Source organism: Theropithecus gelada, chromosome 18, assembly GCF_003255815.1.
Source record: "Theropithecus gelada isolate Dixy chromosome 18, Tgel_1.0, whole genome shotgun sequence".
NCBI lineage: Eukaryota > Metazoa > Chordata > Mammalia > Primates > Cercopithecidae > Theropithecus > Theropithecus gelada.
Window position 1 is genome coordinate 12,376,628 of NC_037686.1, and position 8,142 is coordinate 12,384,769.

The 8,142-nt window shown below is 45.9% G+C and overlaps 1 pseudogene; it reads right to left on the reverse strand.

The window, feature by feature from the left end:
* Window positions 1-255: 255 nt before the first annotated feature.
* On the reverse strand, window positions 256-6,810 carry LOC112611721 (annotated as a pseudogene).
* Between the last annotated feature and the right edge of the window lie 1,332 nt (window positions 6,811-8,142).

Genomic DNA, 8,142 nt, shown 5'->3' on the forward strand with positions numbered 1-8,142 from the left:
CTGTGTTTGAAACCCTGAGCATCAGCCATCAGACAGAGCCTGACCCAGTTGGAGGGTGTTATCGCCATCCCCTGAGGGCCCCAAAACTTATCTATCTCAGATATAAGAACCTGGCTCCCCACCATCCCAACTGGGAGATAAGGGCCTGGAGGACAGAATGGCAATCCACCTTTATTAGAGGAAACCCTGCACTGTAACTGTTTTAAATAATGTATGCCCTACTCCACCCAGTGCCTCGTGGGCTGCCGGGCATCCTCAATTCAGAATGGTGGTGTCTTCCAGCTTCTGCTGCTGGCTGGCAAAACTGTAGTAGTTGTCGGGGCCCAGGACCCACTTCTTGGTGTAGTCCGCATCTGTTTGAGTGTGTTGAGGAAGAGGATCCAGGTGCCCTTGGTGAAAATGATTTTCTCGTAGGCCTTCTCAATGCACTCGGCCATCTCATCCCTGATAGCGTCAAGCAGGATGTGGATGAAGGTGTAGCTCTTGGCAGGGATGTTACCCTTGACCAGGAACACCTTGTTGTAGCTGCCCTCCATCAGGTATGGCTCCAGGGACACAGAGTGCTTGATGTAGACATTGGTCTGGATGCCCTTGGCGGGCAGCCACTCTAACTGCATGTGGAACTCAGCCACCCAGTCCTGGGACAGCAGGAAGAGGGGGCGGAGGCCCAAGAGCTGGTGCATGTAGGCTGACTTGAGTAGCTCTTAGCAGCTGACTTTGAATCAATCAAAAGGAAAATTATCCTGGGCGGGCCTGACCTAATCAGGTGAGCTCTTCAAAGTCCCTGGGCCCATCCTGAAGGAGAGATTCAGAGGATGAGAGAGATTCTTCCACTGGCCTCATAGGAGCAACTGCCATGTTGGAGAGAGGACCACAGGGCGGAAAACCACAGGCGGCCTCCAGGATATGAGAAGGGAGCCCAGTTGGCCGGCAACAAGAAAGCAGAGACTACCATCCGACAACCCGTAGGAACTGAACTCTGCCAACAACCCATGAGCTTTAGATGAAGACCCTGAGCTCCAGCTGAGATTGCAGACCTGGTCAAAACCTTGAATTCAGCCTTGGGAGACCCTGAGCCCAGGACCCAGCTGTACCTGCAAGTTTAGACTCTGCTGGTCCCCAGGTCCTGGTTCCCTGAAAGGGTAACTCTTCTTCCAAAGGACTAAGTAAGGGGTTCCACTGAACCTAGAGCTTCAACTGCCATTTGGGGCTTCTCATGCCAGTGAATCAGAAAGCATGTGGGAGTTATATACTAATGGCAGCAGTTACCCCTGGTTATCCTGAGGAAATAAGATTGCTTTACCTAATCGAGGCAGGGGAGAGTACGTCGGGAACTCGGGGATTCGCTAGGCCCTCCCTTGTTTCCCTACACAGCAACCACGCCTGGCAAGTACACAGGAGTTAAGGGCTCAGGTCCCTCACAGGAAAAGGTCTGGGTTTCCCACTGGACAAGCAATGGAGACTAGCAGAAAGATTAGCCAAGTGCAAGGGGAATTTAGAATGGGGAACGAGGGAAATGGTGAATATCAGTTCCAATCTGGGTACCAACCGCAGTAGAGGAAGCTGTAGCGTGAGCTTCCTGCCACCCTGTTGCAAGTCTAGCTTTTAGAAATTTCGATTGGTCATGCCAGAGGAATTGGTGACAGAATGCCATGAACCAATTGCGGGGCATGAATGAATCCGAGTGGTGCAAATGCTGGAAAATAGTGACGCCCCCAATGTGGTACCCTTATCTCCAGCCTCTTAATGCAGCCAGTCTGACTTCCAGCTGCTAGCACCTATGTCTCCTACTGCAAGCTGGAATGCCACCAAAATATGCCCATGGGAGCAAACTTTAGCCAGTGACTGACAGAGGGAAGCGTACACAAATATGCCCCAGTTTCCTTGACTTTCAAGTGAGAATAAAGTGGAGCTTCCTGACGGGGCATGGTGGCTCACACTTGTAATCCCAGCACTTTGGGAGGCAGAAATGAGCAGATCACCTGAGGTCAGGAGTTCGACACCAGCCTGGCCAACATAGTGAAACTCTGTCTCTACCAAAAATACAAAAATTAGCTGGGCGTGGTGGCACGTGCCTGTAATCCCAGCTACTTGGGAAGCTGAGCCAAGATCGTGCATGAGAATCGCTTGAACCCAGGAGGCAGAGGTTGCAGTGCGCCGAGATCACACCACTGCACTCCAGCCTGGGTGACAGACCAAGACTCCGCCTCAAATAAATAAATAAATAATATAAAGTTGTTAATCTTTTACCATATCACTTAATATGTATAAAGATAAAATGTATTTTGTATATAAAATATGCATGAAATAAAATAGATTTATTTATTTATACATATACATACAAAATTTTTAGTGACATAAAACAATTTCTTACATTTCTTGACTCATAGCTTGGCTGGGCATTTCCTCTGCTGGACTTGCTCATGTGGCTGCAGTCACCTAGAAGGTCGTTTGGGCTGGAAGGTCCAAGAGGGACAAATTCCCACATGCAGTGAGTGGCTGGTACTGCTGTTGGCTGGGTGCCTCAGTTTCCCTCCGTTTCAGTCTCAGGGGAGGTTTCATAGAGGGAAGGTAAAAGCACAAAGCCTCTTAAGGTCTGGGCTCACACAACATCACTTCTGCCATGTTTTTTTGAAATTGGTTTTATTGAGGTGTAATTTACCATGAAATTCACTCATTTGAAGGGTACAATCCAATGCTATCTTTAGTAAAACTACAGAGTTGTGCAACCATCACCACAATCCAGTTGTAAAACGTTTTCTTCACCCAAAAAGATCCCTCATGCCCATTAGTAGTTAATCTCCATTTCTACCCTTAGCTTCTGACAACGACTAATCTACTTACCATCTTTAGAGATTTGTCTTTTCTGGACAGTTCTTATAAATGGAAGCATATAATATGTTGTCTTTTGCATCTGGATTCTGGCTTCTTTTACTTAGCATAATGTTTCTGAGGTTCATCCACATTGTAACATGCATCAGCAGTTTGTTCCTTTCTATGGCAGAGTAATATTTCATTGTATGAACATATAACATTTTCTTTTTGTTTGTTTGACTCCCGAGTAGACTCCCGAGTAGCTGGGATTACAAGTATGCACCACCAAGCCCAGCTAATTTTGTATTTATAGTAGAGATGGGGTTTCTCCAGGTTGGTCAGGCTGGTCTCAAACTCCCAACCTCAGGTGATCTGCCTGCCTCAGCCTCCCAAAGTGCTGGGATTACAGGCATGAGGCTATCTTCCCGGTCAGATCACATTTTCTTTATTCATCTACCAGTTGATGGACATTTGGACTGTTTCCAGTTTTTTGTCATTACAAATAATGTTACTATGGGCCAGGCATGGTGGTTCACGCCTGTAATCCCAGCACTTTGGGAGGCCAAGGCAGGTGGATCACCTGAGCTCAGGAGTTCAAGACCAGCCTGGCCAACATGTGAAACCCCATCTCTATTAAAAATACAAACAAAAAAAAAGTTAGCTGGGTGTGGTGGCACATGCCTGTAAATCTCAGCTACTTGGGAGGCTGGGGCAGGAGAATCACTTGAACCCAGGAAGCGGACATTGCAGTGAGCTGAGATCTCACCACTGTACTCCAGCCTGGGTGACAGAGTGAGACTCCATCTCAAATAATAACAATAATAATAATGCTACTATGAGCATTCATATACAAGTTCTCATGTGCACATATATTTTCTCTTGGGTAGATACCTAGGAACGGAATTGCTGGATCACGTACTGGAAACATTAATTGTTTTCCAGAGTGGCTGCGTTATTTTACATTCTCACCAGTAATGAAAGTTAATCTAGTTTCTGTACATCATCTCATCTTTTTTATTCTAGAATAGACTCCATCTCCCCAATCATTTTCATGAAATTAAGTGTTTTAGGCAACCTGGCTAGTTGCATTGCATTAGTTGATGCAAAAGTCATTGCCGTTTTTGCCATTACTTGGTTTTGGACTTGCTTATGTGGCAGTCATCTAGAAGGTCGTCTGGGCTGGAATGGCCACATAAGCAAGTCCAAAACCAAGTAATGGCAAAAACCGCAATGACTTTTATATCAACTAATACAATCTCCCACATTCCAGATTTGACTTTATTTCTTTGTGATATTGTTTGGCTTGTTTCTCTAGCCCCTGTATTTCCAGGAACTGGAAGTAAGACCTAAAGACTTCATCTTATTCAGGTTAACATTTACAAGAGTCATATACTGCCTGATGGGTCCACTATCAGTAATTTTTAAATTGATTGCTGTATTGGGGTAGTAAAAGCCAGATGTCTCCATTTTAAAGGGTTTTTTGCCCTTTGAAATTAGCTAGTAACCCATGGGAAAATGCCATGCCTATTGCCAAAAAATAAAATAAAAACAGGAAAGGGTGTCTTAGATAACTTACAAAATATTAAACCTGAAAATGACAATTGAAATTAAACATGGGACAGGGACTCAAAAATGAGGACTCATACCTATAGTGCCAGCTGCTCAGGAGGCTGTGGTGGGAGGATCACTTGAGCCCAAGAGTTGGAGGCCATGGTGAGCGATGATCATGCTACTGCACTCCAGCATGGGCGACAGAGCAAGATCCTGTCTAAATAATAATAATAGATTATTTTAAAGAACCATATGTGTACTTAGCATCTGTAAGGAATCAAGCAGTACAACTGAGTACTCATTTGGCCCTGAATTTTCTGACAACCAAAACATAAAGCAAAGATATTTAGTTAGAGGGCCAGGCGCAGTGGCTCACACCTGTAATCCCAGCATTTCTGGGAGGCCGAGGCAGGTGGATCACCTGAGGTCAGGAGTTCAAGACCAGCCTGGCCAATACAGTGAAACCCTGTCTGTACTAAAAATACAAAAATTAGCCAGACATGGTGGCGGGCGCTTGTATTCCCAGCAACTCAGGAGGCTGAGGCAAGAGAATCGCTTGTACCCAGGAGGCGGACGTTGCAGTGAGCCCAGATCATGCCTCTGCACTCCAGCCTGGGTGACAGAGTGAAAGTCTGTCTCAAAATAAATATATATATATATAAAGTTAGAGGGCTCGCTTCCAAATGGAATAAGGTACATGAATTGTTTCACAGAAGTGAACTGGACTTCAGCAGGAATTTCTCACAGGGATGCTTATATAAATACCTCAAATAAGGTAATGAATAATTATTCTAATGAGTATGAAAGCCCAGACATTTGTGTACCTTCACCAAAGAACCAGTCCTCTGTATCTGAAAAGAACGACCTCCTCCACCAAACATCCAGTTTCATGAGGCAGACCCTAAAGAGTGAGAAAAGGAGATACCTGTCATTCCTGCGGGATCAATTAAAGCAGCTTTAGTAACTAGTAAAATGACAGATGTTACAAACAATTTCGCCTAACAGTGTTTTTTTTGGTTACTTTTATATTGATATTTCTAAGGGAAATAGGATTACACATACACACACACACACGCCCACAGAGAGAGAGAGCGAGAGTCAAAAATTATTTCTAGAATGGACACGGTGGCTCACGCCTATAATCCCAGCACTTTGGGAGACCGAGGCAGGTGGATCACCTGAGGTCAGGAGTTCAAGACAAGCCTGGCCAACATGGCAAAACCCCGTCTCTACTAAAAATACAAAAATTAGCCAGGCTTGGTGGCGCATGCCTATAATCCCAGTTACTAGGGAGGCTGAGGCAGGAGAATCACTTGAACTCAGGAGGCGGAGGTTGCAGTGAGCCAAGATCACGCCACTGCACTCCAACCTGGGTAACAGAACAAGACTCTGTCTCAAAAAAAAAAAAAAAAAAAAATTATTCCTGGTCACCTAATATATTACAGTCAGATAACAGATACCGTAGAACACTAGACAAATATAACTCCCACAAATCTTCTTTCACATTAAAATTATTCCTTTCTCTCTCTTTCTCCCTCCCTCTCTCACCAGATGTCACAAGCAAACTTCTATTCAAAAGCTGAGTTGCAACCAACTCGTAGTGGTGAGTGAGTAAATGTCAGTTTTCTGTGTTGTGAGTAGAAGAAAACACACGTCTTAGGCCCCAGACATGCAGACGGCAGGATTGTGAGTGTTGGGAAAACGGAGAAACGTGATTTATATTCTTACCAGAGACAAGCCTGTCCTGCTTCCTCAGGGGTGCCACCAGAACCAATTATTTCTCTCAAAAAACAGCTTTGGGTCCACTCAGAAACTCAAAGAGAAGGGCTTTGATATGATAAATCCATATCATAAAACATGGAAGAAACACATTTGTCTTCAAAGTGCTGAAACTGTAGTTTTTAGAGTCCAAACTGAACTTCAGCTTTATTGCTCACTAAGTAGCCCGGAGTTACTAAGGTCTCAAATTTTCTGCTTCCACGTCCTTGAAACAGGGATCGCATCTATCCCCCAGAGTCCTTCTGAAGGATAAAGAAGATAAAGTAAAGAAAGTACCCAGCACAGTGTGAGCCATTCAAAGACTCCTGCACCTCAGCGCTCCCAGCGCCTTTCTGCAGCCCAACGGGTGGAGCTTGTGCAGCAGGAAGACCTCAGGAGGCAAGACAGTGGCTCTTTGTGAAGAGCTGAGCAAGCCCTTGACATAAACTCTGCGAAAAGCTGGACTGGAGAAAGGCTTAGGACTGAGGGTAACGGAGCATTCCACTGCTTTCCCCATAAATATCTGCCATTTCACCTGCACGTCTTAGGGTAGATGGAAACTTCTGCCGCCTAAGGAAAGCCCAATGCACAGTGCATTCCTAGTGCCAGAGCAAAGGGCAACAGAGCACGAGGGAGTCACGCACCTTCCACTGGCCCAGGCCCCAGCTCCGAGAAGACTTTGGCCATTTAGCCTGTGGCTGGGGCAGGAACGCAGGCAAAGCTGTCGCAAAAGTAGGAAGTGAAGGAGGAAGGATGAAGTCTTTGGCACAGTAATCTCACTGATGAGTAAAACCTGCCTTGGTGAATATTCTGGGCTCACAATCAAACTAATCACTAGTCTTCCCAGAAGAAAGAGAGAGGGAGGCTGTACCTGCTTCCTCCAACACTGGCCAGAGTGGAGAGGAAGCAGAAGCCGTCATCTGTGAGCTGTGGTGGAAACTGGGTAGAAGGGCCTGACCCTAGCAGTCCCTTTGGCCATTAAAGGATTCCTGATTGCCTCAAAGCCCCTGGGTTTTCAGTACATTGTGTATTAGTGAGTTTATTAGAATTATTTAGTAATGCTGCCAGGCACGGTGGCTCACACCTGTAATCCCAGCACTTTGGGAGGCCAAGGCAGGTGGATCACCTGAGGTGAGGAGTTTGAGACCAGCCTGGCCAACATGGCGAAACCCTGTCTGTACTAAAAATACAAAAATTAGTCAGGCGTGGTGGCAGGCACCTGTAATCCCAGCTACTCAGGAGGCTGAAACAGGAGAATTGCTTGAACCAAGGAGGCAGAGGTTACATTGAGCTGAGATTGCACCACTGTACTCTAGCCTGGGCAACAAAGCAAGATCCCATCTCGAAAAATATATATATACAAAAATTAGCCAGGTGTGGTGGCATATGCCTGTTATCCCAGCTTACTCTGGAGGCTGAGGCATGAGAATCTGTTGAACCCAGGAGGCAGAGGTTGCAGTGAGCTCAGATCAGCCTGGTCAACATGGTGAAATTCCATCTCTACTAAAAATACAAAAATTAGCCAGGCATGGTCCTGGGCGCCTGTAATCCCAGCTACTAGGGAGGCTGTGGCAGGAGAGTCGCTTGAACCCAGGAGGCGGAGGTTGCAGTGAGCTGACACCATACTGTTGCACTCCAGCCTGGGCAACAAGAACGAAACTCTGTCTCCAAAAAAAAAAAAAAGAATTATTTAGTAATGGAAAGTGCTACCTCTTTGGGGGAGGGAATAATTAGTATCGTTCTCTTAAAGGCTGAAACTTGTTTGATACATGCAGAAACTTTGGCAGAGTTCTTCGTTCCTCAAGGAGAGTGTCATTGGCACTTGGGAGGGGTGGGGGGACAATATTTGGTTGTGCCCAGATCCCATACTGGCAGAGAATTTAGCATCCCTGGTTCCAAGATACTAAAGGCCAGCTGTACCTCCCTATTCATTATGACAGCCAGAAAGGGCCCCTGTGTGGTTCCAAATGTCCCTTGGAGGGTTAACCCCCCACCTTACTGAGAATCACTGGCTGATGG